General features: G+C 38.3%; 1 pseudogene; it reads left to right on the top strand.

The window, feature by feature from the left end:
• The first annotated feature begins 3,703 nt into the window (after window positions 1-3,703).
• LOC112578838 lies at window positions 3,704-4,417 on the top strand (annotated as a pseudogene).
• Window positions 4,418-15,462: the final 11,045 nt, after the last annotated feature.

Genomic DNA, 15,462 nt, shown 5'->3' with positions numbered 1-15,462 from the left:
GATCAAGTCTGATTATGAACATATATTTCAAATATAAAGCCAAATCTCTTGTTTGGAATTTGAATTTTTGCTAACCTTTAACAAATTAATATTTTAAGCAGCAGTAAGATTTTCAGAAGGGCATATGAAAGTTATATTTGTCATTGGGATTAGATGTAAGAACAATAAACTGAAATTACATTATTGATGTGAGGGTTGGGCCATGAAGAAGGTTGAGTGCCAAAGAATTGATGTTTTTGAATTATGCTGCTGGAGAAGAATCTTGCGAACCCCTTGTACTGCAAGGAGATCAAACCAAAGGAAATCAACCCTGAATATTTACTGGAAGGACTGATAATGAAGCTGAAGCTCCAATACTTTGGCTACCTGATACAAAGAGCTAAACTGTTGGAAAAGACCCCGATGCTGGGAAAGATTGAAGGCAAAAGGAGAAGAGGGCGGCAGAGGATGAGTTGGTTAGATAGCATCACCAACTCAATGAACATCATGAATTTGAGCAAACTCCAGGAGCTAGTGGAGGACAGAGGAGCCTGGAGTGCTGCAGTCTATGGGGTTGCCAACAGTCAGACACAGCAACTGAACAGCAATAACAATTAGAATTCACCTTTTAGTTATTCAAAAGTTATTTTGTTCTTTTTATTTATTTTAATTTATGCAAGCAATTTAGAAATTTATCCTTCTGAACTCTATATTAATGAGTCAGTTTTGGAAAGCTATTTTCCTGCATAATTATCCATTTCATCTAGTTTTCCAAATGTATTTGTATAGAGGTCTGCAAGTTAATCTTATTTAAAACATTCTTATATTTCAATGATTATTTCCCCCAATGCATTAGTTTTGTATTTTTGTATTTCCTTCCCAGTTAAGTTAGTTAGTGCTGTACTTAATTTGTTAATGTTTAAAGAAACTGATATCTTGTTTTACTAATTACATATGCTGTTTTTCTGTTACCTCTTTCATTAATTTCTGTTTTTATATTTATTATTTCTTTCTTTGTGCTATATTTTGGTTTACTTTGTTGCTGTGATGGTGGTGGATTTTTTTTTTTCTTTTATGAGTTGGGAATTTAGCTTAAAATGTTTTTTGTATTGATAAAGTATTTATGGCTTCAAATTTTCCTCAATTAACAGCTTTAAATATATACCACAGATTCTGAATTGTAGTGTTTCAACAAATTATAAAGATTAATATAGACAATGAGTCTTCTTTTGGCTTTGCTTACCTATATTTTTGGCTCTATATCAAAATTTCTTAAGCACTCAATTTTACTATTGTAATTCTTTAATTATATGGGTTATAGTATTGATTTCATTATACAGATACTAAAGAGCTTAATAGATTTTTTAGAGATTTTATGAATGATAAGTAGGTCTATTTGGTTATATCTTAGAGAGTAATAAATACCTGAGATACCTGAGTCAAAAATAATGCAATAACTTTTAGAAGTTCTGTTATTTTGATTGTGTAGCTCCTTGATAGAAGTGTTTTTCAGTTTAAAGCTTTTAAAACTAGTTTTTTATTTTGAAATGATTTTACATTTATAGAACCATTGCAAATATAATACAGAGTTCCCATATAGTCTTCAACCAGTTTGCCTGTTGTTAATATCTTATATTATTGTGGTACATCTGTCAAAACTAAGAACCAACATTGGTACGCTATGCTGTGAACTCTGAGGGGCTTCCTTATGACTCAGACAGTAAAGAATCTGCCTGCAACTCAGGAGACCTGGGTTCAGTCCCTGGGTTGGGAAGATCCTTGGAGAAGTGAACGGCTACCCACTCCAGTATTCTTGCCTACAGAATTCCATGGACAGAGGAGCCTGTTGGGCTACAGTCTTTGGGGTCATGAAAATTTGGACTCGACTGAAAACTGAGAAACAACATTGGTACACTATGCTGTGAATTAGACTCCAGACTTAATCTGGATTTTTCAGTTTTCCCATTAATGTTCTCTTTCTATTCCAAGATCCAATCCAGGGTATCACACTGCATTTAGAAGTCATATCTCCTTAGTCTCCTCAGATCTGCAACAGTTAAATTGTAGCTTTCAAATTCCTAGGAGGAAGGGCCTTTTAGCTTTTTAAAAAATACATTATTAATATTTATTGATTTTATTGCATTGTCATCTGCGTGTTTTTTTTTTTTGTCTTAAGCAATTTACTATTATTTTCCTTGTGACCTAATATTTGATCACTTTTGTAAATACACTATGTGTCCCTGGGAAGAAAGTGTGTTTTCTATTGTCAGGGTTAATGTTCAGTATGGGTCCATAAGAGCTATCTTATTAAATATGTTATTTAGGTCTTCTATATATTTATTGTCATCATGATTTATCTTCTACTGAGAGGGGAAGTCTCCTATTAGTATGTTTCTATTTCTCTTTGCATCCCCTATGGTTCTGCTTAATAAAGATGAATAAATGTAGTTTGTACAGCAGTCTGATATCTTTTGTGGATTTTAAAACTTGGTATTCATATGAACCTTTTGTCTTTAATGAATTTTGGCTTGAATTCTGTTTGAGACATCAAAATCTGAAGACTTGCTTTCTTACTATTTCCATATTCCTAGGATGTTTTTGCCCATTTCATTTTAAACCTCTAGGTCACTTTATTTTAGGTGTGTCTCTTGAATGCATCATGAAGTTAGGTCTTGCTCTGTGAGTATAATAGAGATTTATTTCTTTTAATAGAAGAGTTAAGATCATTCACATTTATTGATAGAGTTGTTGTGTTTTGTTTTAACATTTCCAAATTATTTTGTATTGTTTTCTGTGTTTATTTATGTGACATGTTTTTTTAAATTTATCATTTGATATTTCTGATATTTTATAGTTATCTTTTGGAAAGACCTAGATTTCTATGTTTTTTAATTTAATCTTCACTCTCTGGTTTGGGAGGTTTTATTTTTTTAAGATTTTATTTTTATATGTACCATTTTTAAAAAAACCTTTATTGAGTTTGTTACAATATTGTTTCTGTTTTATGTTATTTTGGGGGGAGGGACATTTGAGGCCTGTGGGATCTTAGTTCTCCAACCAGGGATTGAACCCACAACCCCTGCATTGGAAGGAGAGGTCTGAACTACTCAACCATTATGGAAGTCCCCTGGTTTGGGAGTTTTTAATGGTATCCTTTGACATCCAGGCTTCCCTTGTGGCTCAGCTGGTAAAGGATCTCCCTGCAATGCTGGAGACCTGGGTTTGACCTCTGGGTTGACAAGATCCCCTGGAGAAGGGAAAGGCTACCCACTCCAGTATTCCAGCCTGGAGAATTCCCAGTACTGTATAGTTCATGGGGTCGCAAAAAGTTGGGCATGACTGAATGACTTTCACTTTCACTGTGACATCCAGGAGCTTCCCTGGTGGTTTAGATGATAAAGAATCTGCCTGCAGTGCAGGAGACTCAGGTTTGATCTCTGGGTCAGGAAGATCCCTGGAAAGATAATGGCAACCTACTCCAGTATCCTTGCATGGAGAATTCCATGGATGGAGGAGGCTTGTGGGCTACAGTCCATGGTTGCAAAGAGTTGGACATGTCTAACACTTTTGTTTTCACTTTGACATACATTGATTTGAAGCCCATTTTCACCAGTGAACTCACTCTGCCTTCCTCACCAATTAGTGGTCATGTGAGTTATTTCAATTTTTTGGCAGTTATGAATAAAGCTACTATAAACAACAAAAAAGTGCTGTCCAGGTAAAGATGGCAGAGCACAGTTATCACTTTTCACTGACCACATCCAGCCTTTCTGCTAAACTTGTCCAGACCGAATACCCTTTGGCTGCTGTAGCTGGAGGAATCCCTTCAGTGAAAACTATAGCTGTAAATGGTATAGTATCAGCAACCGAGAAGAAACAGAAATCCATCCTGTAGGATGAGTGTCAAGAACACAGTGTGGAAGCAATGACCGAGCACTGAGGTTTGATGTGCGGTGGCATGAGCTCACATCGCAGAGTGCTGGTGCACAGAGTTGGGAAACCAGATCAGCAACACTATCTTGTTTCCCAAGAACCCACTGTCACAACTCTGCTGGTACAGAGCACAACTTCTGTGATTCAAGGATACACTCAGCCAGGTGGTGTTCCTTCACTTGGAGGGTTTTCTTTTTTTTTGGTTGGAATGATGAGGGACGATCATATTTATTTCAGTCACATCCATCTAGGCCTTACTTTGCCTGGAAAGTCACATCAATGGGAAAGAACTATGTGACTGGGAAAACTTCTCCTTAAGAAAATATGTAACCAAGATCTGTAACTTGAAGATGCCACCCGTACAGCCAAATTAATCCTAAAGGAAAGCTTGGAAGAGCAGAGGAGAGAAGATTACGTAGCAGCAGGAATCTGCAGTGAAGCCAGGCTTCTGAGTCTTACACCAGCTAAAGTTAAGAATTAGTTGGCTGCCATAGCATCAGAATAAAGTGACTGAAAAATCCAGAATTTCAGATGAGCTATCTACTGAAACATATTTAAAGTATACTTTGTTTTGCCAACTTGTTGCATATTTATTTCTACATAATTCAGTGGACTGATTTTTTTAAGACGACACTTACAAATCATAATTGTTAAATTTAAAAAGTGTCCCACACCCTTTCATACCTCTGTTCTTTCCTCTATGATCTTCCTACTGGTTGGAGAATACGTCGGCCATAGTATGTGACTCAAAATTCAGCTCTGAAGGCAACTCATTTATGAATTTTTCCTGCAGTTCCCCAGACTGGGTTGGGTGCCCCTCTTATACTCAGTCCTATAGCACATTTGAAGCCTTCCAGGTGGCTCAGTGGGTAAAGAATCCGCCTGCCAATGCAGGAGACACAGGAAACTCGAGTTCAATCCCTGGGTTGGGAAGATCCCCTGGAGGAGGGTATGACAACCCACTTCAGTATTGTTGCCTGGAGAATCCCATGGATAGAGGAGCCTGGCAGGCTACAGTCCATGGGGACACAAGAGCCAAACATGACTAAGCAACAGAGCACATGCATAATAAATCTAAGTCACAAATTACTTTCCAGCTTTGTCTCTCACCATGGTCCGTCATACATTTATAGGTAGATTTGCACAGTGAATAAGAGAGAGGTCTCTGATGTAAATTGTTAGCATTAAAATTCTGGTTCTACTATTTCTAATTATGCGACCTTGGGCAATTTCCTAACTCTGAGTCTCATCCTTTGTAAGCAACATGGAGATTTTAATATCACTCAACTCTAGATAAAATCAGGTATCATGATAATGAAGTAATTTGCTTAGTAAGTTGTCTCACATCAATTAGACATGCTGTACGTATTAGGTGTAATGTTATTACCATGTTGGAGGCTTCCCTGGTGGCTCAGTGGGAAAGAATGCACCTGCCAATCCAAGATAGGCAAGAGACTCCGGTTCGATCATGGGTTGGGAAGATCCCCTGGAGGAGGAAATGGCAACTCACTCTGGTATTCTTGCCTGGAACATCCCATGGACAGAGGATCCTGGCAGGCTACAACCCATGGATTGCAAGAGTCGGACATGACTGAATGACTGTGCATGCACATATCTCATGCTGGACTTTGCTTGATTTTCCTAAAGTTTGATTGAAGCCTGAAAGCTGCCGTAGAAGGGCTTTCTACCATGTTAAAAGTTCAACCTAGAATAAAGTCAATAGGAAGAAAGAAGTCAAGATACGTATAGTGGCATAGAAATGAAGGTAATAGACTCAAGCTGTGAAAAATTACCTAGAATGGGTTAGCACTCAGAGAAATAAGGCTTATTCTAATGGCAGGGAAAAGATCAATCCAGTCAGAGAAGACATTTGCATCAACATAGGAGTGGTATAGATGAGCACGTTGCCTAAAGATCTATTTCAAGTTTATCCTTAAAGAGGCTTTAGATTAGACTATATTGAGATTTATTTTAAGGAACTAAAAATGCTCAGAATTTATTTTATTTCATAAACCCAATTATAGATATTATATATTATATGCATTTTATGTTTCTGGCAAGAATACACAGAAGAACTGTACAAAAAAGATCTTCATGACCAACATAATCACGATGGTGTGATCACTCACCTAGAGCCAGACATCCTGGAATGTGAAGTCAAGTGGGCCTTAGAAAGCATCACTACGAACAAAGCTAGTGGAGGTGATGGAATTCCAGTTGAGCTATTTCAAATCCTGAAAGATGATGCTGTGAAAGTGCTGCACTCAATATGCCAGCAAATTTGGAAAATTCAGAAGTGGCCACAGGACTGGAAAAGGTCAGCTTTCATTCCAATCCCAAAGAAAGGCAATGCCAAAGAATGCTCAAACTACCACACAATTGCACTCATCTCACATGCTAGTAAAGTAATGCTCAAAATTCTCCAAGCCAGGCTTCAGCAATACGTGAACCATGAACTTCCAGATGTTCAAGCTGGTTTTAGAAAAGGCATAGGAATCAGAGATCAATTGTCAACATCCGCTGGATCATGGAAAAAGCTAGAGAGTTCCAGAAAATCATCTATTTCTGCTTTATTGACTATGCCAAAGCCTTTGTGTGGATCACAATAAACTGTGGAAAATTCTTCAAGAGATGGGAGTACCAGACCACCTGACCTGCCTCTTGAGAAGTTTGTATGCAGGTCAGGAAGCAACAGTTAGAACTGGACATGGAACAACAGACTGCTTCCAAACAGGAAAAGGAGTTCATCAAGGCTATATATTGTCACCCTGCTTATTTAACTTATATGCAGAGTACATCATGAGAAATGCTGGGCTGGAAGAAGCACAAGCTGGAATCAAGATTGCTGGGAGAAATATCAATAACCTCAGGTATGCAGATGACACCACCCTTATGGCAGAAAGTGAAGAGGAACCAAAAAGCCACTTGATGAAAGTGAAAGTGGAGAGTGAAAAAGTTGGCTTAAAGCTCAACATTCAGAAAACTAAGATTATGGCATCTGGTCCCATCACTTCATGGGAAATAGATGGGGAAACAGTGGAAACAGTGTCAGACTTTGTTTTTTTGGGGCTCCAAAATCACTGCAGATGGTGACTGCAGCCATGAAATTAAAAGATGCTTACTCCTTGGAAGGAAAGTTATGACCAACCTAGATAGCATATTCAACAGCAGAGACACTACTTTGCCAACAAACGTCCATCTAGTCAAGGCTATGGTTTTTCCAGTGGTCATGTATGGATGTGAGAGTTGGACTGTGAAGAAAGCTGAGCGCCAAAGAATTGATGCTTTGGAACTGTGGTGTTGGAGAAGACTCTTGAAAGTCCCTTGGACTGCAAGGAGATCCAACCAGTCCATTCTAAAGGAGATTAGCCTTGGGTGTTCTTTGGAGGGACTGATGCTAAAGCTGAAACTCCAATACTTTGGCCACCTCATGTGAACAGTTGACTCATTGGAAAAGACTCTGATGCTGGGAGGGATTGGGGGCAGGAGGAGAAGGGGACAACAGAGGATGAGATGCCTGGATGGCATCACTGACTCAATGGACGTGAGTTTGAGTGAAGTCTGGGAGTTGGTGATGGACAGGGAGGCCTGGCATGCTGTGATTCATGGGGTCGCAAAGAGTTGGACATGACTGACTGACTGACTGAACTGAACTGAAGGGAAAAAAGGTGATTCACATATTTTGATGAATTTTCTTTCTCCCTGTGCCAAGCATTTGTGAAATAAAATGGTAGGATGGGATGATTACTAAGGCAGTCTATAGTCTTTTAAGATGACCTCTACCTCTGACATTCTATGACATTTTTGAAAATTCTGTTTTCCTAAGAAGATTTCTATGATAGAGAAGGGATTGTAATATAGCAACAATCTTCTTAATGTGCATCCCTCAGTGGAGGGTCATTTAGAGTTTAATAGGATTAATTTGGCTGACATGTTCAATTTTAGAAGGGATCTCTGTTCTTGTGCCAGCCAATATGGATCTTGACAGGCTAAAAGCTCAGATCCTGCCAGCTTCAGTCAGGAGTGTGGCCCCTTAAGCTGTGACTCTGGCTGAAAGCTGCCTGCTGGTGCTGGTGGCTGAGATGCTGAATAGATGGTTGGGTGAAACATTCTATCCCAGGACTCTCGTAGGGAGCAATCTTCCTTGTTCTCCCGGCTATTCCAGCCCAGTCTCTGGGCCCCTCTTCCCAATCTGTGAATAAGATAATCAGATTTAGAGGGGAACCGAGTTCCTCCACCACAGACCTCGTGCACACTTGAAAAGGAATTTCAGATAAAAGAAAGTTCATCTCAAAAAGCAATGTAAAGTTTTCTATTGTGAAGGCAGTCTTGACAGCCCCATAAATTCCCCTTTCCCTCTTTAACTCTTTCTGTATCTTCAGGCTCACACAGGAATAGTTTTCTGGGGCTTCCCCAGTAGTCCAGTGGTTAGGAATCTGCCTGCCAATGCAAGGGACATGGGTTTGATCCCTGGTCTTGCAAAATCCCACATGCTGCAGAGTAACTAAGATTGTGTGCCACAACGGCTGAAGCCCACATGCTCTAGAGCCCGAGAGCTGAAACTAGAGAAGGCCCACACTCAGCAACGAAGACCTAGAGCAGCAGTTTCTACTGGTGGTACTGGTGTTTTCAATAGCAGCCAGGTCTTATTTATTTGCGCCAGGTCTTAGGCATGTGGGATCTTTGCATGGCATGTGAACTCTCAGTTGTAGTATGTGGGATCTTGTTTCCAAACCTGGGATGCAAGCCAGGCCCCCTGTATTGGGAGCACAGAGTCTTAGCTACTGGACCATCAGGGAAGTCCTCAGAAGATAACTTTAATGCTGAAATACAGATGCTGAGGTGTTGGTAGAGCATCCAGAACAAATATCTAGCTGGCAAGTGCAAAAACATGGAAAATATTTTTTTGTTGTTGTTTGCTTGCCTCTAGAAACTATGAAAAGATTCTGAATATGATTTTGATGACTTTATTTTAGATATTTTTACTCAAGATTTTAAATAGCATTGACATATAGTCTCATTCTTTTATCCAACAGTATTTGAACGCACTTTAAGCTTCAGTTCAGTCACACAGTTGAGTCCAACTTTTGCGACCCCATGGACTGCAGAATTCCAGGCTTCTCTGTCCATCACCAACTCCCAGAGCTTGCCCAAACTCATGTCCACTGAGTCTGTGATGCCATCCAACCATCTCATCCACTGTCATCTCCTTTTCCTCCTGCCTTCAATCTTTCCCAGCATCAGGGTCTTTTTCAATGAGTCAGTTTTTCTCATCAAGTGGCCAAAGTATTGGAGTTTTGGCTTCAGCATCAATCCTTCCAATGAACACCTAGGACCGATCTCCTTTAGGATTGACTGGTCTGATATTGCAGTCCAAGGGACTCTCAAGAGTCTTCTCCAACACCACCAGTTCAAAAGCATCAGTTCTTCAGTGCTCAGCTTTCATTATAGTTCAATTCTCTCCTTTCATACATGACTGCTGGAAAAGCCATAGCTTTGACTAGATGGACATTTGCTGGTAAAGTAATGTCTCTGCTTTTTAATAAGCTGTCTAGGTTGGTCATAGCTTTTCTTCCAAGGAGCACGCCTCTTTTAATTTCATGGCTGCAGTCACCATCTGCAGTGATTTTGGAGCCCAAGAAAATAAAGTCTGTCACTGTTTCCATTGTTTCCCCATCTATTTGCCATGAAGTGATGGGATCAGAGGCCATGATCTTAATTTTTTGAATGTTGAGTTTCAAGCCAGCTTTTTCACACTCCTCTTTCAGTTTCATCAAGAGGCTCTTTAGCTCCTCTTTGCTTTCTGCCATAAAGGTGATGTCATTTGCATATCTAATGTTATTGATATTTCTCCCTGCAATCTTGATTCCAGCTTTTGCTTCATCCAGCCCAGGGTTTCTCATGATGTACTCTGCATATAAGTTAAATAAGCAAGGTGACAATATACAGCCTTGACATACTCCTTTCCCAATTTGGAACCAGTCCATTGTTCCATGTCTGGTTCTAACTGTTGCTTCTTGACTTGAATATGGATTTCTCAGGATGCAGGTATTCCCATCTCTTTAAGAATTTTCCAGTTTGTTGTGATACACACACTTTAAGCTTAAATTTTAAATTATGCTTTTCTTTTTTGGAAGTGTTTAACATTATAATTTTTTTCAGGAAACTTTATTGGGGTTTCCCAGATGGCTCATTGGTAAAGAATCTATCTGCCAACAAAGGAGACATGGGTTCAGTCTGTGGGTGGGGAAGATCCCCTGGAGGAGGAAATGGCAACCGATTCCAATATTCTTGCCTGGGAAATCCCTTGGACAGAGGAGCCTGGCGGGCTACAGTCCATGGGGTCACAAAAGAGTCAGATAGATTTAGAGACTAAACAACAACTACATAAACTTTGTTTTTTTCTAAGAATTTTACCCATATATGAACATGTTTTGATCTTACTTAATGAAGAAAAACATGCCCTGAAACCTAGGAGTTCTAACTACACAGGAGTGTGTTCATTATTTATTGCTTCATTGATTCACAGCTCAAAATTCTCTCTAAATGATAGTCCATTAGGAAAATGTCTCCCTTTCAAAAGAGATGTTCTGAGCATAATCCTATTAGGCTAGAAGCTTGCTAAGCTTATTAACTCTAGACACATTTCTCTACAAAGGGGAGAAAAAAAGGCAAATAAAATGAATGTGACAAGTAAATGTTGATAGGAAACATGTATTTAATTTCAGCAAATAATAACTATGTTATATCCAAATGTCAGTTTCATGCCAGGAAAAATTTGATGATCTTTCAAAATCTAAGCTTGATAACATTTAGATTTAGAATGAAAAATTCAGTCTGTCTTCAAATATTTGGATGAATGTGATTCTTTAAAGAGCCATTTGTGTGTGCTTGCTAAGTTGCTTCAGTTGTGTCCGACTCTTTGTGACCTCTGTCCGTGGGATTCTCCAGGCATGAATACCTGGAGAGTGGGTTGCCATGCCCTCCTCCATTAAAGAGCCACATGTATCTTTAAATTTAAGAGAATAATAATCATTTATATATTTACACATATTTCTCAATGTTAACGCACTTTATCACTCCCGGAAGATTTAGGTTTTTGTTCCGTTCAGCCTGAAGAACTTTCTTTAGCATTTTTGGCAGTGCATGTTGGCAGGTCAAGAAATCTTAGTTTTTTCCTGTCTGAAAATGTCTTTGATCTTGATTTTTGAGTAATGATTTTGCTGGAGATAAAATTTTGCATTCACTATTTAAAAAAATATCTCAGCACTGTAAAGATCATTGTTTCTGGTGAGAAATCAGTGGTTCTTGTTCCTTTGTGTGCCACGTGTTATTTTTCTTTGTCTAGTGTTAAGATTTTTCTCTTTGGTTTTCACCAGCCTGACTATGATGGGTCTAGGAATCATTCTTTTTGAATTAATTCTTCTTAGTGTTTACTGTAAATTTATTACTTTTACCAAATTTGAAAAGAACAAGCATTATTTTTTCAGAAATTTTTTCTACATCATATTTACCCTCCACTCATTCTGAGACTCCCAATTACATGTATAGTAGATCTTTTGATATTGTTCCACAAGTCCCTGATGCTCTGCTTCTCTTGTTATTTTCTTTTTAAATTAATTTATTTATTTTAATTGGAGGCTAATTACTTTACAATATTGTGATTTTTTTTTGCCATACATCGACATGAATCAGCCAGCCATGGGTGTACATGTGTTCCACCATCCTGAACCCCCCTCCCGCCTCCCTCCCCACCTCATCCCTCTGGGTTGTCCCAGAGCACCAGTTTTGAGTTCCCTGTTTCATCAGCGAACTTGCTGCTGCTGCTGCTAAGTCGCTTCAGTCGTGTCGGACTCTGTGCGACCCCAGAAGTCTCCCCCGTCCCTGGGATTGTCCAGGCAAGAACACTGGAGTGGGTTGCCATTTCCTTCTCCAATGCATGAAAGTGAAAAGTGAAAGTGAAGTCACTCAGTCGTGTCCTGACTCTTAGCGACCCCATGGACTGCAGCCCACCAGGCTCCTCCGTCCATGGGATTTTCTAGGTAAGAGTACTGGAGTGGAGTGCCATTGCCTTCCCCGCAGCGTACTTGCACTGGTCATCTATTTTGTATATGGCAATATACATGTTTCAATGCTATTCTCTCACATCCTCTTTTCTAGTCCTCTTTTCTTCAATTTTTTTTTAAGAATTTTTTTTTTTTTGATGTGGACCATTTTTAAGTCTTTGCTGAATTTTTTACAATATTGCTTCTGTTTTACGATGTGTTTTTTTGGCCATGAGCTATGTGGGATCTTAGCTCCCAACCAGGGATTGAACCTGTCCCCCCTGCATTAGAAGGCAGATTCTTAACCACTAGACCTTCATGGAAATACCTCTGCTTTAGATGGTATCACTTGCATCGATCTGGTTTTAAGCTGGCTGACCTTTCCTCTATCATCTCTACTCTGATGCTAAACCCATTTAATAACACTTTAATTTCAGATATAGCATGTTCCAGGTGAGGGGATTATTTGATTTCTTTTTATAGTTTTTACTTTTCTGTTGAGATGCCCTAATATTTACACACTATGAGAATATTTTCCCTTACATCCTTGGGCATAATCATAATATCTGCTTTAAAAATCCTAATCTGCTAATGTCAACATCTGGATCGTCTCAAGACTGGTCTCTATTATCTTTTCTCTTGAGAACAAGCCATGTTTTTCTATTTCTTTGTATGTTGAGTAATTTTGTATTGTATCCTGAACATTGTGAAGAATGTGTTATAGAAATTCTTGGTTCTATTACGTTCCTTTGAAGAATATTGATGTTTTAAAAAAATCAGGCTGGTAACTTGGCTAAACTGAATTGGAAATTTTTGTCTCTCCTGCAGTAGGTGTCAGCTCAAATTTCAACTCAGTTCTTTAATCCTTGAGACTTCCATCCTTTAGAAAGTTACAAAAACTGGAATTTTACCCACTGTCATTCTCTTTCTCTCTCTCCTTTTTTTTTTTTTTAATAGATATTGACTCCATACCATTTCTGCCTGCCTTTGTTCACCCTTCAGTATCTTCAGTTAATTGTGTTTTATACTTTGCCCAGAGTTTGGGGCTATTATTTACTGGAGGGTTGGCCTGAGAGGAGGTCCTCAACCATACTAAAAATAGAATACACCACCTCTTTTCCTATTCTCCAGAAAATTGAATGACTTCAATAAATCCATTGATTTGAGCACTCTTGTTCTTCTCTCATCTATTATTTCCTTTTCATATTGCTTTCCTGAAAATAGAGAGTGATCTGTCTCACATATATGAAGGATAAGATGTTTCAGTAGATGACAAACTAAAAGACGACTTTTAGTTTTTGTTTCCTTCACATTATTAAACTACAAGGAATTTACCTATATCTCTGGGCAGGTAACACCTCAAGTGGTGGTGCATTGAGAATGTAATATATAAAAATGCAGTGCAAGTTGCATTGCAGAGATTATTTGAAATCAGCTGCTTTTCTTTGTGCTGGGAAGGCTAATATTTTCTCTTTAACTGTGATGAATAAAATAAAATGAATTTATTAGAAATGTTACATTAACTGTATTATACTAATCACAATTATCAGCACTTGTTCAGATGAACATGTACCCCAATATAGCTCTTGGAAAAGGGGTATGTGTTTCAATAAATTCAAAAAAAATGATTTGTACAATAGAAATGTGTATTTATTGCCACTCACAAATTCTGAATTCACCAAGAATGGCAGAAATAAAACTCTCCTGGCACTAGTTAACTATACTGAACATGATTAACTCTTTCTTAGATGGTTCAGAAAGTACATCAGGATATTTCCTTATCTTCCTTTCTCTTTCTACGTCCTCTGCCTAGATAATTTCATTCATTTCTATGGCTTAAATGCTGTCTATGAGCTGATGACTCCCCAATTTATGTTGAAACCTCTTGAGTACATTCAATATTCTACCTGAAAGTTCTACTTTGATGTTTTATGGATATTTCAAAATCAGTAGTCCAATCTAGAATTTTAATTCTACCCCCATCCAAAAGTATATTCCTACTTATTATTTCATTAAATGGCATCACCATTTACTTATGCTAAGAAGTTTGGAGTCATCTTTGACTCATCTGTTATATTAGTGAGTCCTATTTGCTGTTAGTTCTCTTGCCAAAATACACCTTGAATCCATCTACTAGTTTAAGATTTTGCTATCAGTTAAATATGATGGGAAAATGTTTATCATGTTATTCTCTGAGAATTAAAGTCTTATGGATTATTCTAATGCTTAAAGTTTGCTGTTTTATATTTTTCATTTTCTCATTGTTGTTGTTTTTCAGTGGCTCAGTTGTGCCTGACTCTTTGTGACCCCATGGACTGCAACATGCCAGGCTTCCTAGTCCTTCACCATCTCCCAGAGTTTGCTCAAATATATGTCCATTGAATTTGTGATGCTATCCAACCATCTCATCCTCTGTCATCCCCTTCTCCTCTTGCCTTCAACCTTTCCCAAGATCAGGATCTTTTCCAATCAGTCAGCTCTTCCCAGCAGGTGGCCAAGGTATTGAAGCTTTAGCTTCAGCATCAGCACTTTCAATGAATATTCAGGCCTGATTTCCTTTAGGATTGACTGGTTTGATCTCCTTGCTGTTCAAGGGACTGTTAAGATTCTTCTCCAGCACCACAGTTTGAAGGCATCAATTCTTTGGTGCTCTACTTTTTTTATTGTCCAACTCTCACATCCATACATGACTACTGGAAAAACCATAGCTTTGACTCTATGGACCTTTTAGGCAAAGTATTGTCTCCTTTTTAATATGCTGTCTAGTTTTGTCAGCATTTTTCTTCCAAGGAGCAAGTGTTTTTAATTTCATGGCTTCAGTGATCAAAGTCACCTATGATAATTTAGAAAAGGGATCAGAAATTATCTCTATGGACCATATTTGGCCTACCACATGTTTTTTGTAAAGTTTTATTGGAACAGAAGATAAAGGCAAAGGAGAAAAGGAAAGATATACCCATTTGAATGCAGAGTTTCAAAGAATAGCAAGGAGAGATAAGAAAGCCTTCCTCAGCAATCAATGCAAAGAAATAGAGGAAAACAATAGAATGGGAAAGATTAGAGATTTGTAAAGTTTTATTGGAACAGAAGATAAAGGCAAAGGAGAAAAGGAAAGATACACCCATTTGAATGCAGAGTTCTAAAGAATAGCAAGGAGAGATAAGAAAGCCTTCCTCCTCAATCAATGCAAAGAAATAGAGGAAAACAATAGAATGGGAAAGATTAGAGATTTCCTCAAGATTTCCAAAGAATAGCAAGGAGAGATAAGAAAGTCTTCCTCAGCAATCAATGCAAAGAAATAGAGGAAAACAATAGAATGGGAAAGATTAGAGATTTCCTCAAGAAAATCTCTCCCTTGAGAGATACCATGGGAACATTTCATGCAAAGATGGGCTCAATAAAGGACAGAAATGGTATGGATCTAACAGAAGCAGAAGATATTAAGAAGAGGTGGCAAGAATACATGGAGGAACTGTACAAAGAAGATCTTCATGACCCAGATAAT

Source organism: Bubalus bubalis, chromosome 2 (genome assembly GCF_019923935.1).
Source record: "Bubalus bubalis isolate 160015118507 breed Murrah chromosome 2, NDDB_SH_1, whole genome shotgun sequence".
Taxonomy (NCBI): domain Eukaryota; kingdom Metazoa; phylum Chordata; class Mammalia; order Artiodactyla; family Bovidae; genus Bubalus; species Bubalus bubalis.
This window is presented reverse-complemented; position numbering and strand designations above follow the sequence as displayed.